This window comes from Anopheles funestus, chromosome 3RL, assembly GCF_943734845.2.
Source record: "Anopheles funestus chromosome 3RL, idAnoFuneDA-416_04, whole genome shotgun sequence".
Taxonomy (NCBI): Eukaryota; Metazoa; Arthropoda; class Insecta; order Diptera; family Culicidae; genus Anopheles; species Anopheles funestus.
Genome location: NC_064599.1, coordinates 19,152,799 through 19,171,935, shown reverse-complemented (window position 1 = coordinate 19,171,935; position 19,137 = coordinate 19,152,799). Strand labels below are relative to the sequence as shown.

At 40.6% G+C, this 19,137-nt stretch overlaps 1 protein-coding gene across 7 annotated transcripts in view; it reads left to right on the top strand.

Annotated features, from left to right (window-relative positions):
• The first annotated feature begins 1,973 nt into the window (after positions 1-1,973).
• Positions 1,974-19,137, top strand: part of LOC125768589 (potassium voltage-gated channel protein Shal) — a 97,363-nt gene continuing 80,199 nt past the window's right edge. For 2 of the 7 annotated variants that reach the window (XM_049436479.1, XM_049436473.1), the window contains exons 1-3: positions 1,975-2,410; positions 5,701-6,198; positions 15,905-15,948. The gene's annotated coding sequence lies outside the window, so the exon portion shown is untranslated. The other 5 variants (XR_007418923.1, XM_049436478.1, XM_049436476.1 and 2 more) reach the window with 4 other exon arrangements.

Below are 19,137 nucleotides of genomic sequence, written 5' to 3'. Positions count from 1 at the left end.
ACCATCATCATCATCATCATCGTCATCACTTTCATGGTGTTTGGTTGTCTTCGCCATTCCCTTCACTATGCTGGTTGCCTCTCTTGCTCTTAATCCCCTGCTATCGAGTTGATTTGCTGTCGGCAGAAATGGCATTCGAGGGGTTTTGCTCCGAGAGCGCACATACCACAGCCAATCGTTTTTCGTGACGATTAATACAAGAATCCCGGATTTTTCATTTCTCATCTCACGCACACCAGCGTGCGGACGTGAACGTACCGAGCTCGCGGGGATGACGATGATGATGCCTGATGATGAGGCCAAATGATCTCGCGAAGCCGTGCGCTCGATGGTGACGCTCGGAGAATGTCACAGTAAGGGGGTTCAGAGTCCAAAACGAACGTAGTAAAATGCTTTCCGTACTATGAAGTAAGCTGCCTGATCACGAGAGAATGGTATGCGAGCGGTATAATGATGAAGGGAAGCTACATAAGAAGTAAAGAAGGTTATTTTTTTGTTTTATTTGCCTTTTTTTAAATTTTGTATGCATTACAGCAGCAGAAACGTTCGCAAAGTAAAGCGCGTCAACTGGTGAGCTGGTGAGTTGAAGAGCGTGACTCAATGAGCGTGAGAGCAGGAGCGAGATGCAGCAGCAACAATACTCACTTCTTACCAGCCAGCCCCGCCAGCTGGCAGATTCGCAAGGGTATGTTACTACTTGTGGTTTTCCCTTTAGCGTCCGCTCCGTGAGTAAAGTATTTTGTGGGGGCAAAACAAGTTCCAAGGTCTCCACAATGCACGGAAAGCAAGTGGGAGTAATGTGACGGAAGATTGGAAGAAAAACTCGCACACACACATTCCAATTCAGTTCCGAGAGCGGGAATAAATCACACCAGCAGATGACGAACTGTACGGGCTACACATGTGGCTGTGTGTTAAGAAGATTTTCCTTTCAATCTCACCGTGAGCGAGCTCCTCTTTTGCGCTCACGAGTTTATTATGAGAAAGAGAGCCTACAGAAGGATCGTTACTATGAGATGCCAAAAGCATGCTGCTCGAGATCTGAGTGCCGATGAGTTTCGTTTGCATGCGCATTCCGTTTGGGAAGACTGAAAGAAAATGAGTGCCTTTATTAGATGCAATTGTCGATCTTTTCTTTTTGACGCGAAATTGTCTAAATTTGCCCATGGTGCGAGTTACTCGTTAACGATTTGGTTATTCGTGATCGTTTCAAGAAATTGACTTCGGGTTTTTCGACTGGGAAACGAAGGAACTGTTATGGCATTGGAGCGCGGACAGACCAAGACGTAAAATTGTGATTGTTTAAAGAGAGCGTTGAAAAGTGTGTGGAAAAAACATTAACATTAACATTTTCTTCTCCTTTTTTGCCACTAGTGACAATTTTAAAATAAATTAAATTAATTAAATGAAAACAAGAGATTATTTTTTTTATTCTTCTTCTTCTTATTATTATTATTCTTCTTCTTGGCATGCTTAATCGCGAAGACATGGCCTGGACGCCAATTCGTTTCCAGGAAACTCGGTCTAGGGCTGCAGTCCTCCATCCACGGCTGCATTTTATCTGCATGCATTATTAAGCTCTGCTCCACCCCATTCTAGTGTTTTGTCTTCAAGTACAATAAATTTGAGATGTTTTTTTACAAATCTTTTTTTGTACTTCAGATGTATTTTTAAACATTTTTAAGGACATTATTAAACAAATTTTAATGCATTTATTTTCAACTAAAAACTTGAATAAATAAATTCATGTCATACAGCTTTTATCCCACAAAGTGTTCAATCCACTTTCCCGAGCATCGGTATTCGAGCATGGCCAGTCGACATATGGCGACTGGTACGAGTTAACGCGAACGCATGCTTTTCTCACTTCATCGTGCTGGGGCGACCTGTTGGTAACGCTGTATGCGTGTCACACAGGGGAACTCGAAACCAGGAGCGAAACGGTGAGAGCATTTTCAGAGCATCTGAAGCGAGCGGATTTTTCCCTGTTTTTCCCGTGATTTTCCCACCCTCCCCATTCGCTCGAATCACTTGCCTTTGCGTGTATATATGTATTGGTGATGGCGTACGAAATGAGCGTACGAGAGTGCCCGAGAGCATTCCCAAGCAACGAAGCAGAGCTGTTACTGTGTGCGTACGGTACGGTGTGCTGATGGCTGAGATCTAGCGTTCACTGGTGAAGGTGTGCGTTGGTACTAGGGAGCGAAAAAAGGCGAACGAACACGAAGTGGACAAGGGAACGCCGGAAGAAATTTTTCCTACGCTTTGGTGAGCGAATTTTTCCACCGTTCGCATCAGTTGGATCAAATTTATGCACCCGTTCGGTATCATCCCGCAAGAGCGCGACCGTCCGCCGTCGAGGGATAAAAAAGCCGTTTTGTCGCCTTGTCGCCTTGGGCTAAGTGAAACGGTCAGTTTAGTGATGGTGTGAAAGGGTGAGGGAAAGGAGGGAGGGAGGGGAGAGGAATGGGAAGAAGAAGAGCTCTTTCGCATACCTCTTTCTCTACGCTATCGCTAATGGTACCTCTTGTGTTGTCTGGTCTAGACTGCGTGTGTTGGTGCGTGTATCGAAGTGCGAATTCTGTGTTTGATAATGATCGGATTGCTTCAATATCACAAAAGTGTAGCAATATACAAAGTTCCAGATTGTGGTTGAATCGATAGAAAAAACCCAAATTGAGAAGGGAAAATATTGGAAAAATATTAGACGTGAAGTTCCCACCATACACCAGAGCGTGGAGTGCGTGCGTGCGAATGTTCACAGGTGCCCTTTGACTGACCTAACCGCCGTAGAGAGCAACAGAAGCAGTATTGAAGCAAGAACAGCACAACACAAGAAATACATCTCCCAACGTTCGACGAAAAAAATGGGAAAGAAATTTCCTCACTTAAAAAGGATATTCTTGCAGGTGGCCACATTCGGCATGATGGCTACCCCAAAATCGTAGTAGCGAGAAGAAAAAGAAGTGGAAAAAAATCACACATACATACGTAAAACAGCACACGGAAGATAACATACCCGAGGTACGGACCTGGCAAAAATACGCACACGCCATCATGCCAAAAACGGGCTCCTGACTTCGGCATTCGGTTGAAGTAAAAGCGAAAGCGTCGTGCGAGAGTGAAACCATCCGGGCGGGCGCCAGTAGTAGTGACTCTTACAAGTTGCCCCATGACTAAGAGTGCAGCTTCCGTACCAGTCCAGTGGTTTGGTTCTGTCTGGTTCACACACCTGTTTCCCGTTTTTTGGGGGGCTTCGTTCGTTTTTGCAAAAACCACCAGCTGTGACAGATTTCGTTCGTCTCTCGTATGCTTTTGGGTTGATTTTATTTCACAAATTTAAACGCCAACCGTGTACGTGTACATGTGTGTGTATGTGTGGGAAAATGTGTATTTTCCAAAAATTCCCATTTCCGTGAGCGTCTAAATGGTGTGTTTGCTACTACCAACTAAAACCAACTGTTCACTGTTGAAAATGGTGGCTGTGCCAGTTGCTCGGTTTTGCCCGAAATGAAGCTAACCAAAAACTATGCAAAAGAATGTGAAATAAAACTCATTCGTTGTGCGAAAAAGAACCCAAAAAATCCATTGTCCTGACGCCGGACCTTCTGCTGCTACATAAATTATCTCATTTCGTCTCGGCCTCGAGACGCGCCGTCGGTCCTCGGGAGGGTGGAAAAACTCTCCCTGTGTGTATGAGTGTGTGTGTGCGTGTATGTGGCCTCCCGGGAGCGTACGGTACGAAGCTCATGGGGCTGGAAGTTTTTACTCCTTATCTCCGTCCGATTCCCTCCCCTTGTGTCCCATCCAAACGGTTTTAAGCCTACGAACGATACAAAAACGAAAGATGAATTGTGTTCGTGTGCTGCCAGAGCAAGAAAGAGCGAACAGTGAGAGGGGAAAAGTGTAAAGATGAGAGTGTATTTGAATCCCTGTGTGTGTTTGTTTGAGTGTTAGGAAGAGAGTTTGGAGGTCCTCTTTTTATTATACCAACCACAAACCCCCAAAAAGGCATCCATTGCGAAAAAGAAGGAAGTCGTGTCGGTTTGTCGTGCGATCGAGTCAGATAAATAGGAAACGGTACGACCGTGGCGAGTGACTACGACGGTACGTGCCACATTCCTTGCCAGGAGGTCCGTTTTTTTGCCTATCACCATTAGATGCCCGTTGTGGCTGGCGTCGTACATCAAGCATCCCGCACGGATGCTCCCAGGAATGGTGCACAGTTTTGTAATCGGTCAAAATAGTCTTCGCTCATGTTTGCTCGGTGTTGCTGTTTAAGGAAAAAGAAGTTTTATAATTGAAGACTTTTTTGACAAATTAAAATTTTTGTACAAAATTTTGTTTATTATTTAATTTTAAATTCAAACAAATAATAAAACACTTCTGCTCGCTACGCGTTCATGTTTTCGCAGAAGGGAAACAATCGTGCCGTATCCTAATTACTTCATCGCACTTTGCTTTGCACGGGAAAATTAGTTGGGAAAAAAGCGAAAACTCAGCAAATTAATTGAAGCAACGGTTGGGCGAGAAACTTTCCCCCAACCCCATCACCCTCTCTCCCTTCTCCTTTTCCTACCTGCGTTCCCAGCAGTATGGAAATGAACCAAAACACACCCAGCGTACGAAATGTTCGGAAACAGGGAAAAAGCAGGATGTGCGCGAAACAACGCAAAGCTACGGTGGGTCCCGTCCTTGGGTAGCGATGGCGCCATCGACCCCAAACGCACAGGGAAGAAAAGTGGTAGTGACCGATTGTGTTAAATGGTGGCGCTTTTTTTTCCCCCTTCCTTCGACACGTTGGCTACGGTGAAATTCATCCTTCGTAGTGCGTGCCGCATTTTTGTGTGCCTATGTGTGTGTATGTGGATTATAGTACAGTGTGTGTGTATGTGTTTAGTTATCTGCGTGTGTTTGTACCCGGTACCCATGAAGGACGTGTAAAAGCGCCCAGCACCCAGAAAGGAAGACCAGCAAAAAAAGAGAATGAGAAAAAAAACACGTAATCGTTGTGTGAATATCGTTCCGAAGGAAGGACGTGTACGTACCAATACAGGCAACCTCATTGCCATGGGTTCATGAAAACAGGTTAAAGCTATTAGTCGACAATAAGAAACCTTCTGCTCCAAAGAAAAGGCAAAAGAAGCAAGGAAGGAAAAACTCGATAAGTGTGACAAGTGAAGCACGTTGATTGGAAAACTGGTAAAATCATGGCAAACCGTAATAAAGAGGAAAGGCTATGAACGGAGAGTAGCAAAATTGCTCTACAAGCAAACAAGAAGAGGCACATTGACCAACTGGGGAGAAAAAAAAACATAAGAAAAAAGCAACACGCACCAATACAACATTAGTGGTAGAAATAATAATTTGCTATTGATCCACAAGTGGAAACAGAAAAAAGGGAGAAAGAGAGAAAGCAAACAAGAATCCTTTGCAAAAGTAAATCAGATCACCAGCCTACCAGCCTACCACTCAGAAGGCCCTAAAGCTTCTTACTAATGTCGTGTAACGTGCGTAATTATAGTACCTCCGTAACGGCTACTTACTGTGAAGATCCCCCGTGAAGAACCCCAACAAGTAGTGGAAATAAAATACGGCAAATGGAGAAAAAAAAACACAAGAAAGTTATAATCCTTTTGTTTTTGCTTCTTCTCTTCATTCTACAATTTTGTTCTACTTTCTTTCCTTTGCTTTCTTAAGGTCATCGTGTGGTGAAACAGGGTGAAACAAGATAAAAAAACAACACTGTTAGTGCGTGTTTGTGCTTGTGTGCCTGTGTGTTGTTGTGTATGATAGTGTGAACGAGTGTGTGAGTGTGTATGTGCGTATCCATGTGTGTGAGCATCGTGTGGTCACCAAAGTGAGTTTGATGCGTTGATCGTGTGCAAATGTTGTGAATATGTTGTGCTGGTTGTAATGTGCACAACTTCCAACTTCCATCACGGTGTAACAGTGCAATACACTCACACATGCAGCGTTGCATGGCACAGGCGGTGCAGTGAAGTTGCCATCTAATTGCGGTGCCAGCGTCATAACGCAGGAAAGTGTGGAAAAACTGCATTTATAGCAGTACAGTACGTACCAGTGGTGTAGGTGAAGTGGGTTTTGTTAACTGTGTGCCATTTGTTTTCACATCGGAAGCTTAGCTTTTTTTGGGGGTGCAAAGATTTAAAAACGAAAGGCCTCAACAATAGAAAGGTGAGTTAAAAATCATCTAGGGTTTAAGTCACTAATGAGCGTGAAAAAAATGTTTTACTAAAACAACCATTTTTTGGTCAAATTTTGTAAATGAAAAACGAATTTTCTTTACTCAGTTACGGTTTTACAATTACGCCTCAATGTGCTCGATATGCTCGACAACAATGAGGATGTGTGAGTTCGCATTGCTTACTGTACGATCGAGTAGCAAACGTAACCCTCCAATATCATGGCGCCTACAGACGCGAACGTGCGTGCGTGTGACGCGATCGTATCATCCGCACATTGAATCGAGTGAAACAAACATGTCGGACCGATTCCTTTCCGTCTGTAGCAGTGGGGTTCGTGATGTTAAAAATAAGAATAAATCTAATCACCTTCCACCATCCGTTTAGTTGGTCCTCCCTCTACCCCCCCTACCCCACCCAATAAGGCTGGCATTTATCCCTTTCGATTAACGAGCAAACTGGTCCACGAACGAACCGTCGAACGAGGGTCGAACGGATCGTTTCATATGCTCTGCCACCGTAGGTTGACCTCCGGTCGATTTCATTCGCTTTATGTTATGTTTTTTTTTTACCATTTCCCTTCCGAGTGTATGGGTTGTGGTTTTTTTTTTGGTTTGTCTCCCTCCACATGTTCACTATCATGCTCTCATGCTAACGAGAATGAAAATGGGAGCTATAATCGTCAGACCGATTAACAGAATCGTATTTTAAGAGACGCACCATTGGATAGGGTTTTTTGGTTTCTTTTGGCCGAGAAAATCTTTTTATCCCCCAGCAGTTGATTAGCAAAACGAACTGTCGACAGTATGTGTGTGTGTGTTCATTTGGATTAGATTCAAAATCAAATTCAATGTCAATGTCGGCTTGCTTTTTGTGTTTTGTATAACATGTTTTTGCATTACGCTTTTTTTTAAGTTTAAACCATTTTAAAGGAAATTTTATTATTGCTTCGTTGCAAATGTTTTTCCACAACACCGGGTACCGTTTGGCAAAAACCACTCGGAAGCTACGGTCACTTCCGCTGAAGGTAGTAGATAATAATAAATTAATGCCACATTTTACGATGCGATTAACCTGGTCTGGTATGCAATTAATTTTTGCCACTGTTGTTACTTTCGGAAGTTCATGTTTTACGATCGAACCAACGGAATGCGATGCTGTATCATCGTCCGCGTATCGCCATCGGTAGCGTAAAGGGTGTACTAAAACTGGTGATGATTCTGACACAGGGTTAAACCGTGACTTGGAAAATGGAGGAAATCCGCGTTTGGAGTGGAACACGAAATAGGGTAGGTCGAATTTATTGGGAGTAATAATTGCTTAAAGAACACTAAAAATTGCAAGAAAATTATTTTTTTCGTTCCTTTAAAAAAGTTTAACATTGAAATGGAAAAAATGGAATATTGTGTAAAAAATATGTTTGCGACCTAATGTCATAACACTAAGAAGAGTGATTATTTATTATTAAACAAAAGTTCTGCTTAAAATATTGTTTTAAATAATTAAAGCTGAAGCTAATATAGGGCAAATAAAAAGATTTTTTTTTTTGCTTGAACATGTTCGGAATTGTTAAATTTTATGATGGTTTTTTTCCTGCAATTTTATATGAATCATTAAAATTTCGCGTGGATATAGACCTATGGAAAAGTGTATGACTAGAGTTTGTTATAATGGATCTTAAATACCCAAACTTTTGATCAATAGTGTCCGTTTCTGGTCCAATGCTAGCTAAAAGTGGTACAGTTGTACATAGAAGAGCCGCCAAATTCGCACTGCAACTTTTCTTGGTATAGAATCACTTCGTTGCTCCATAATCACGATCGTTTTCACGCAATATTGTCCTAATCAATCCATTTATCATCCTGATTTACTATCCGTTTGGATCAATTGGATCAAATTTCTTGTATTTAGCCAAGGTTTTTGTGCTGGCTATATGATCCACCGGGATTATTGATAAATTGTTTTTACACATCATGCAACAGTGAACGTTAAGGACAAAAATACATTGCATTGAGAAAAATGTAATTTTGCAATACTTCTTTTGTACCCTTTTGTAATATCTCTTTAAAATATATTTTCAATTAAATACAAAAGAGGCTAATTTTATTGTACCGAATCATGTCAAGATTTCATGCAGCTTACAAGTAAACAAGAACGTTCTTCGTTCGTCATACAATTCTGCCATCATTTTGTTGAATTAAAACCTTGAATGAATCATGCAAAATGAATCACAAATCAGCACAAAAAACGACAAAAACACACCATGCTAATTGCTGCCAATTTTTACCGCGATGTATCTCAATCGTGGAACGCTCACGGTTGGCTTCATGTCCAACATCAACACCTGGCCCTTAAACGTCAAAACACGATTCGGTCCGTTCGGTGGCCGTCGTAAGAAAAAAGGGAAGGCAAAATAAATGCCCATACACCGCACGCCTAATCGGCCCCTTAATAGATACATCTTGTGGCAGATTGTTGGCAACCGATCGGGGTTTGGTGAATTTCAATTCAATACCCGGCACCGTATGCCAATTTCCCCACCCTTCGCAACATTCGTAGCAAACGTTTCCAAATGGTTGGAAAAACAACATCACCCACCGAAACCGAAAGAACCGAACCGATTTGCCAATAAATACGCCGGCCCAGTACGGCATCGATGCCAAGAAAAGGCAAACGTTGTGGTAGCAAAATTGGTACCAAAAACCTCCAAACCAACACAATCATTACGGGTTTTTCACCGGGGAGTGTGGTTGTAGTAGGGAAAAGCGGCAAGTGTGGTTTCGGGAAGGTGAGCGAACGATCCTCCCGACCGACCGGTTGAGCCTTTGCCAGGCTCAAACTGATTCGATGCAACCTGTTGTGTTGTCATAATCCATGACTTAATAATGAACGGCCGCATCCCGGAAACGATTTCAGCTTCAGGATGCTGTCCTGGGGTACTTCTGGTGAACATTGTCATTGCTGCTTGACGATGGGAGTTATAGAAGGGGCTATGAAAACAGTAAAAAAAAACGAAAACATCCAACTGCTTTCGCAACCAGTGTGTGTTCCATCCCGTGCACCTTCGCCACGTCACGAGAGAGTGATTAAGCATACTGGAGCAGCTTTTTACGACAAATTCGTTGATCATTGTGGCGACATGTTTCCTATCCCACAGTCGCATCCCGGTTGATACATGTGGTGGTGTTGCTTTGTGATGGGCGGCACCCGTTTGGCTCGGTGCCCTCGAGGTGACTACTGTTCTCGAGGGATTTTTTTTTTTGGCTAGGGGCTATGTGATTGTGTTCAGGGAATTGTGCCTGGCGCCTGGGAAGATGTGGGAAAACACGATCACACGATACCGACCGCCAGCACTGTTGCTGGCAGATATGGGTGTATTTTTGCCACACAATTCACATGAGATTTTTGGAGTGTGAAAATTTTGCAGCAACACACGAACATTGAGTGCAACGAGTGGTTGATGGTTTTTGTGTGAAAATGAGGTGCGTTTGTAAGCATTCAACAGTTCCGGCATGATTGAGATTTTGCGTTCAATTATTTTAATTCTTTAGAAAGTGTTTCAAAATCTAGATTTTTTATGAAATATTTTGAAATGGTTTGACGTCTTATTGATGATCTTATTTTAACGTTACTTATAAATTTTTTAGTTATTAAAGTTAAAATATTTTTTTTTGCTCGGTTAGAACGGTTTGGCCGTATAAGGACTTATTTTACCACGTAGCAGGATAGTCAGTCCATGCTACGGGGAGACGGTCCGGCGCCGTTTATCACATACACTACCGAGCCGCCCAAAATGTTTTATTATTGTATATTATTTTATTTTACTAAGCTTTAAATATATTGGCTGATCTGTCATCATAAATAATAAAACTATCAAATATGAAAATATTATTAAATGTAGCCTTTGACAGATTACCAGTTTTATTTTATTTGTTTGTAACCTTATTTTCATAATAGGTTGTAATGTTTGATTATCCACGCAATGTAAATAACTTTTCCTAGCACTTTCACTTTGTTCATGGCCTTCCTGAACAAAAGACCAGGCGCCTCCATCCGATTACCAACCGATTAGCGTTATGACACAGGTATAATTGGCCACCTGTAATTATGACACCAATACATCCCATTAGCAGCAAACGTCTTTACAAACGCTAACCAGTCCAATCATTCAGCTGTTTTCCCAAAATTGGAAAACGGAACAAAACCAAAGTGAAGAAGTCTGCCACTGGTTTAAAATGAAGGCAAATAACACGTCGCCACTTATTTGCGCATTGTCACACCAGAAAGCTTCTGTGTGTTTTGTTTTGTCTTCTTCATTTTGTCAGAGGTTTTTCCACTTCCCGGTTCTGACACATCTCCCGCTGCGGTGTGCAGAAGCTGAAGCGAACGCACCGAAGGGCTGTACTAATGGGTGGAACGCGGTGCGGCTCCGTTTTCCAATATTTATACAACAGTTTGGTTATTTCTCCACGGGGTACCGAATTTGTTTCTGTTTCACACACCGCACTGGTAAGCAAAATTCTGCCTCATGCAAGAAAGACCATCCATCGGCTGCTGACGCCGTACTTTCTCTCTCGACGAATGGGGCCCACAGTTTGAGAAGTTTGTTTCATTTATCTTGCACTGATGGATGAACAGACACAAAATGGTCCCGCAGCCACTCGTGGCGTATTTTCCCCAAATCGGTTTAAGATTCTCCTGGTGGGTGGAGAGAAAACGAGAAGCGGTTCGGTCGATGGGATGGCCATGTTCACTGTCGAGCAAATATTATGTTTTCACCCCTTCTGGTCAGACCAGAAGGCATACCGTCTTGTGCAATGCTGTGAATGCTGTGCACCACTGTTAACCTTCCACTTCCCCTCTTATCCTACTCTTCCTCTTCCTACCCAACAAAAAAACCGCATGCCAGTCACACCAGACATCAGGGGGGAGAAAAGATGTTAAAAATAAAAACCCCTTCTGTTCAATTTCGAATCTGCCAACAATTATCACGCAAGTTTCCACCCTCTTTTACGCTTTTTGCGTTATCATGTTCGGGTTTAAATTCACGCACAGACACACACACACACACATATTCATTTTGGTAACTTCATCCAAAACTCATCACCTTTTTTTCTTACGAAGCCGATTTTTATGAAGTCTTTATTTACGTTACTATTTAATGGTTTGCTGGCATTTAGCGTTTTCTCTCGTTTTCTGGTTATGTCGCTCACCGCTCATTCAACTAAGTTTTTTTTGTGAGTTTTTGAATTTTACAAATATTTTCCTTTGACGCCGTATGTCTGTGCATGGTTTGAGCATGATTGTTTTGTGTTACCGTCTCATGAGTTACCGTTGAGTAAAACACCGTAGCATGGTTAGTATACTGTCCCGAAGCTCACGAATGCTCTAACTACCGCTAAAGATGTGTTTAAAAGCCTCACATAACAAGACTTAAACGATGTTGTTTCTACGATTCATTTTTTGCTTCTCTTTCGGTGCGTAGATGACGTCGTATCTGTGTATCATGGGGTTTTGTGTGTTAAGGGGTTTGTTCACACAGAAAATAAATGATATGTGAACGCTGTATGTTCCGAGACACCTGGTGGTTCTGGTTGGGAAATGTCACGGTGGTTGTTGGAGGAAGCGCATTGCAACGGAAAGTACGCAAAGTGTTAAATACGTCAGATGTCAATTATTGCTTTTGCTAGGTGTGTCACCGACACATATGAGAAGAAAGCAAAAAAAAAGATAAACGGGGAAATGAATTTGAAGAAAGATGTTGTTTTACAGTACGCGATATAAATATAAGGCTTGTGGGTTTATTATGATATGAGAACAAGTTGAGAAGATAGATAAGAAAGGGTTTTTTTAATAAACAGGAGAAAAATAATACATTTAAAGGATACAATTGAGAAGTTATGAGTAGAACATATTCAAACAGATTTGAACAAACATTTCGTCTTGATTGTCAAGTTCCTCGATTATTACTATTTCTACCACTACATATCGAAACAGATTTTCTTTTTAGGGAGTTAATTGTTTTAAAATATAATTATAAGTAGCTTGGTATAAAAGCTTAATAACTGAGCTTAATAAACGTAACTTCGTAGTTTTGAGAGAAGAAGAGATCGAGCGTTAGATGTCGCAAGACAAGATCACCAATTTTGACAAATCTTTTTATTATCTGCATTTACTTGATATTTTGCTAGCATGATACAAAAAAATCAATTTAATAAGTTTAACGAGTAGCACTCGTTTCGCTGCATTTTTTATTGATGTGTAATACGCTTAGCAAGATTTTTTTTTATAATTAAAAAAAATCTGGAATACGGAAAAAAGTTAAATACCTTTTTTATACGTGCATCATGACCTTTTATTTTCTCAATCACTTCAATTAGCATAATAATTGTTTCAATATTTTCAACTTGTACTTCCTGCGCAAATACTTTATTTAAAGCTCCTTTTCGTTCACATAATTTCCATAACCTCTTCATAGGAAATCGCTACAAATAGAGCGTATTGATGTTTGTGTAGTCGATAGGCTATTAAAGACACTCACCGTAAATCACGCACCGCATAGGATAAATTATTGATGGCGTTAAAAGTACTTAAAATGAGCTTTTCTCCCCCCGCCTTTTCTAGCCCTTCGGTTTATGCGTAATCCGTAAACCTATGCTGCACACCCTTACCCCCTTCCGCTTCGTACTTCAAGCACTCGTTTTCGAATAAAACGATAAAATCGAACCCCGTACGTGTCACGGTGTAATGGTACCACGAATCCCTTTTGCTACCTTGCCGCCTTTTTTTTGGGGAGAGGTACGAATAATTCTAACGTAACACTCATCGATCATTCTCGCGTTGTTTGTTGGCTTGGAAAGGAGGATGAGACCCAGGGCTGAACGTGATTTTTATCCAAACTGGGCGAAAATCGACACCATTAACCTGGCACTAGATATTGAACTGACAATCATGCTTTCAAGCCGCCATTACTTGCGTACCTTGCACGGTGATGTTTGACTTTTCAACCATCATTGTTCTGATTGGGTGGGAAATTGTGTTGTTTCCCTTTGGAAGGCTTATGGTACTAGCCTTTTTTCCATATTGGAGAAAATGTTGATGATGCACTTTTCATTTCCAATGGTTGATAGAAGTGGTTCTACATCCTCCCCGTATGATATTTGCAGTGTTTTATAGAAGAGAACAAACTTTCGATCCAAGTTCAAGCGTCAAGAATAAAGTGTATATAGATTCTAAATATAGCGTCATCCTGCTGCCACCAACGGCACCTCTTCGTATGGCCAATGTAAACCATCTTCACCCACACACCCACACATATCGTATCACACATATACAAGACACACGCAGATCGGCAAATCGGTTTCGTTCTATGAATATGAGCGTTAGTCAGCGTGTTTTGTCGTTGCCGTATGGGCGATTTGCCGCCCATTTATGTTGCGTGTGAGAGAAGATCCCACCCTTCTGCTCCACTAGCTCCCCCTTGAAGGGCCATCATCCCCATACCCGGTACAACAACTCTGCCCGTGTCAGGTGTCAGTCAGCGGCAGTCAATTTACATTGAACCCAAATTTATCGTCAAAACATTCGGCTCGATGACGCGGCACACGGTCGCCGTGATTGTGGTCGATGATCGAGATGCTTTCGGCATAACCCAGCAGGCATTTTGTTTTCCTCTACTACCGCAGGTGCGAGAATAGAATGTAATAGCTGAACGGTGGCCTTAGCACTGGGTAGAAATTGGACGCACATTGGAAGCCCAAAATTCTCTTGCTACTTTGTGTTACTAAGTAAATAGCTGATCGTCTTCTAGGGTGGAATCGGTCTTCCCAGGACGTGTGGAATCGTTTGAGCGGAAATGAAAAATAGGTTATCGTATACGGTTTTTTTTTTATTCCGAGAAGGTTTAATCTTTTGAAATGGACATCTTTGCACAGGAAATGGTTTTCTGGTCACGTTCTTTAAATCATAGTTTATGGAGTAGATTGTTAAAGTTTTTTTTCTCTAAACGTATTTGATTTTTGCATTTCTATTTATTACGTCTTTGTAATATATAATTTTGTTCGGTTTGTTTGAAATTTTGTAAAGTTCTACAGTATCAGCCTTTCAATTTTGAAGCACATCTAATATTATTTTTAGTCTAATACCACTTTGATGAGATACTTAAAGTTCTTTAAATATTAAAATTAAATTAAAAATATTTATTGCTATTATTTAAAGTTTATTAAAAATCGTGAAAAATAATTTCATCATTTCAAAAACTTTCAATATTTCATAGAAACAACTTTTCCTCACTGTATCGTGCTCTGTTCTTTACAGGACATATTCCATTTTTTGTGAGTGAATGTTGTGTTGTTCGGACAAAACCTTTCTGACCTACGATATGCATTAGTAAACCAACTCGAAAAGCAATACAAAGAATTGAATTTTGATAGCGATTTGTCCTATTTTACATTGCTTTATATCCTGCAAACGGAATGAAGTTATTTCGTTTGCTTAACGAACGGAGAGATGAAAAAAACTTTATATCGAATTATGATCCGGTTGATTTTTTTCCAAAAATCCGAATAGTATCCAAAATGGAAAAGATCAGACTGGAAACAGTGACGTCAAAAAAAAAAAAGGAAATTCATCTAACAGAGCAAAAAAAAGAAGAAACAATCGTGCATCGAAACCAACTCCGCCGCGCCAAACGGGCACAAATGCCAGAACACCGGCGAAGCAAATAAAATCGCTGGTTCATTGCACCAGCACCGTTCAGCAGCATGAAAGCCATTTGTTACCTTTTTTTCCAATCGGATTCGAGTTTTTCGCTTTTCCACTCGGAGCTTTTCCCACTTTCCCAATGAGTGGGCACCGTTTGTCACGCGACAAGCAAAGAAAAAAAAATCGCCCACCAAAGGAATAGGGGAACTAGTATGCCCTTTCCCATACCTGACCCATTCCTACGTTTGGACGGAAATTGATTTTCGAGGATTATCCTTTTCGAAGGGGCGAACTTCCGCAATCGCGCATAAGTTTGTGCCGTTTCCAGCGCTCTTCAATTCCATTATCGTTTGGCTTAGCGTTGACATCAAGGCGTGTTTCGGGATGTATTTTTGTTCTTTTTGCTTTTCGTTTGTTTTAGCGCTTTTCTGTGAAAGGAAAATGTGTGGAAACTGATTTTTTTTTTGGGAGGGAGAGGGTGGAACGTGTTTGGGGTAGCAATTTGATATGTTTGATGGATATCGGGTGGAATGTTTTTTTTTCTCTCTCGCTCCCTATCCTTTCATCAACGATTGATCCGGATTTTACAATAGTTTTCCGATGGTGGTGAATACAAATCATCAAACCAAACCATCTGCATTTTGATGTACGGATGGTGGATTATCGGTATGTCGACATCGTCATTGACTGGTGCTTCAACAAGCCACAGCTTTGCAAGTGAGCAAACATGAAAAGTTACACATGAAAGGGGAAAATAAAAATGGAAATTCATCGGTACATGTGGTTGGTGAGGTAATGATAAGAGGATAAAATGGTTAATTCTTTATCAAGCATGTAACTGTTCCATATTCGAGTGATAGTTGAGAATAGCTGTCATAACTGTAAAGATAATATTTCGAGAGAAATAAATTTTATTTAAAAATAAGTAAAAACATTTCCCAACATTCAATAAATAAATCACAAAACTATAAAAATATTTTTCCATTTCTTTTCAGCATATACTGCTTTGCCAGTTCTATTCGAATCCATATGCCTAGTGGTAAGTTGTCAGCCTGCAATGATTTGTTTCGACTTAGCTGAACATTTTCGACTCCATTCGACTTCTGCACACATTCGAATCACTTTCCATCCTAAGCAGAAAGCAGTTAGTTAAGTGAAGTTGACTGTTTTTGGAACGGATTTAGCTTCATGCCATCGCATTCATCCAATTTTTCGTACATGATTTTCTACTTTTACCAAACGGAAAGGTGTGCAACTTTGGCTCACAGATGGCGTTTTCGATTTTTTTTTATTGAGAGTTAGTCTGTTTCAGTCACATGGAGAAGTTGTTTTTTCAGCAAGCACTTACGGGTACGTTGCTGCAGATTGAAAGCTGCGGTTTCTGAGAAATTTTCTTAGAAAACATAAACCCAAATTCAGGCAGATGGATAGCGCATGAACGATGCGAAAGAGATTGACGAATGGAGCAAGCATCAAACGCAAACGGAGAAATACAATTTTTACCTTTGGAAGATTTTTTTCCTTCTTTTGCAAGGTTTGCACTCACAGTCAGATTCTTGTCACAAAGAAATAAAGAAAACAAAAAAACATCAGAAAAAAAAAAAACAAATCTAACCATTACGTTACGACCCACTGCATATTGCAGTGTACCATATCATGCTTACGCCACTCTGCCTGAGAAGTGGAACAAAAAAGCACAACAGAGAGATGAATTTATGTTTCATCTTCTCCATGCACCGCTGCTACTTCCACCCAGGCGCATCATTCGTATGCGTTTAATTTCTTTACTTTTTTTTGCCTTCAGTTTGTTGAGAACAAAAGCATCGGCGAATTTAACGTGGAAAAGCATCGAGGCGCGGAAGGTATGCACCGCAATGCATCATAAGAGGTTGGGTTGGTAGCCATCTGCAAGGGAAGTTGTGCATCACGAGCCACATCATACGCGTGCACAAGAAATTATGAAAAGCGACAGTTATTTATTTCTCGTTCTGACTGCACGGGAACGTGCTTTGTGTATCATATCGGAGAAAAGAACAAACGGCATAACAACAACAAAAAAATCAGTAAAGGAAACAAGGACAATCAGTTGCAAGGACAGCACAAGATCCTTTTTTTCCGGACGATGACAAAAAGGAAGTGTACACACAACCCTAGAGATAGGAAGAAGCTGGTTGGGTACACTTGTTTTCTATAGTTCTCGCTCTTGTTGCAAACAGGGGAAAATATTCACACAAGGAAACAAGGACACGACGGAATAGGTACGGAAACTCCTTTCCATCGCTTATTGTGTTGCGTCCCTGCTCTTTCGAGCAGATAAGTTTTTGTTTCACTACGCGTTTTATTTTATTCATCTGTCAGTCTGTGCTTGTCCTCTATAATTGCCACCACGTCACATAAACTCCACCTGTCTGTCGTTGGTGGCATAGTAAAAAAAAGGCACTATGAAAACAGCTGACAAAATGTGCCCGAGATGTGTCTGCATTATAAATGACATGGCCAGAATTTTTAATAACATTTTCACACATACGTTTGTGATACTTTTTGTTTCACCGAACACAGACAGTCGACAGTTAGACGAAACCCCATTTTGTTGTTGGGTGGGTATGGTTGATTTTGTGTGTGTACTTTTTTCATCATAGCGAGAATTATGTCCTTGGAATTAGGTTTATCCATGGCAGAATAAGAGAAATAACCGGAAAAACCTCTTCTCACGCACATATGCTTGCCAAAAGATGGCTAAAAGTGTGGTTGAAGGGTTCAAGACATTCGTTCGCAGACTAATCTGAAACAACATCAAAAAACTCGTCTCGTCTCCACTTTTGTTGGAGAGTTCTCAACATAAAATAATAAAGGCCTACACATCAAAACCCCGCACGAACTTAAAAGGAAGACAAATGAAGCCTTTGCATTCTGTGTTTGTGAATGTGTTTGTTAATGAGTTCCAAAAAAAAAAACACGTCCAAAGATGGAAGTGGTTGTCGGTGGGTTTTTGTGTGTTCAAGCCGTGCAACCGTGGTGAATTATGTTTCTCGGGGACCATATCAATCCTTTTACCGGTCCGATTGCAACCCACCAGCTAGCTGAGGGTAAGGTTGGAGTAGAATGTTTTTTTACCGTAACCAGATTGTTTGTTTATGGTCACAAAGCGACCATGCGTTTTTCCTCCTTTAGTTGAATTAGATTTATCCTTAGCAGCAAGGATTAAACAGACAGTGTGGAGCAGCCGGGTTTTCTCTTCGCTGTGTGAGTTATTATCTTGTCTGGGGTTTTTGGGTGAAAAATTTTAGAAATGTTTCGGTACTGTTGTCATCACACCGGAGATTTGTGACCATAGCGAAAGGGTTTAAATCTGTTGAAAGCCTGCCCATTAGATGAGTGACCCATTAGTTAAAGGATGACCGTGACCGTGACGAAAAACGCCGCTTTCAACAGAACTGGTTTTTGTGAAAGCTACACTGAAAATTATGGCTAGGTTTGATTTCTTTTTTCAATAAAAAATGTTTCCTCAATGTTTTTCTATACATTTTCTTGAAACTTGATTTTAAATAATTCGTAACACTTTGTAAAAATACGAATTAGGAGCATACATGAAGTCAAAGCATGTTATCCAACGCATCAATTAAAGGTTTTTTTTTTTATTAAATGGTTAATTACTCAAGCATTAAAATATCTAAAATCACTATTAATCATCGTGAAAACCTAACGATTTTTTTTTATTTTTACGGATCACTTTCATTCGTTTTAAACGATGATAAATATCTCAGAAAGTTAGTTCCTAGTGTCTTTGCGAGTTATTCCAGTATTTATGAGTATTATTATAGTTTTGTTAGTATTCAAGTATGTATGATCTTCATCAAACATTGCGTATAGTTGTCGATCCCTGAACTAGCATATTATTCGGTACAAAAAATAATATTCGTTTGGATCACAAAGATACTTTATCGAATTGAGTTCTAGTGTACAAGAACTCCTAATGATAATACTTCCAAATAACAGTGTTGCCAGATTAAACGACCATAAAAGTAACTAATGGCGACAACTGATATTAAAACACCACAAATTCCTTTGTACATCTGAACACAGTTTGAGATTGTGTTACATAAACGCTCAGCTGTATTACCGGTCCGTCTTTGTATTTGCATCACCATCCATATTTATCAACTCTCCAACTGCGTTTGTTGCCGACCGGCTTTCTTCACAAGCCTAAACTTTTCAACTCTCTTACTGG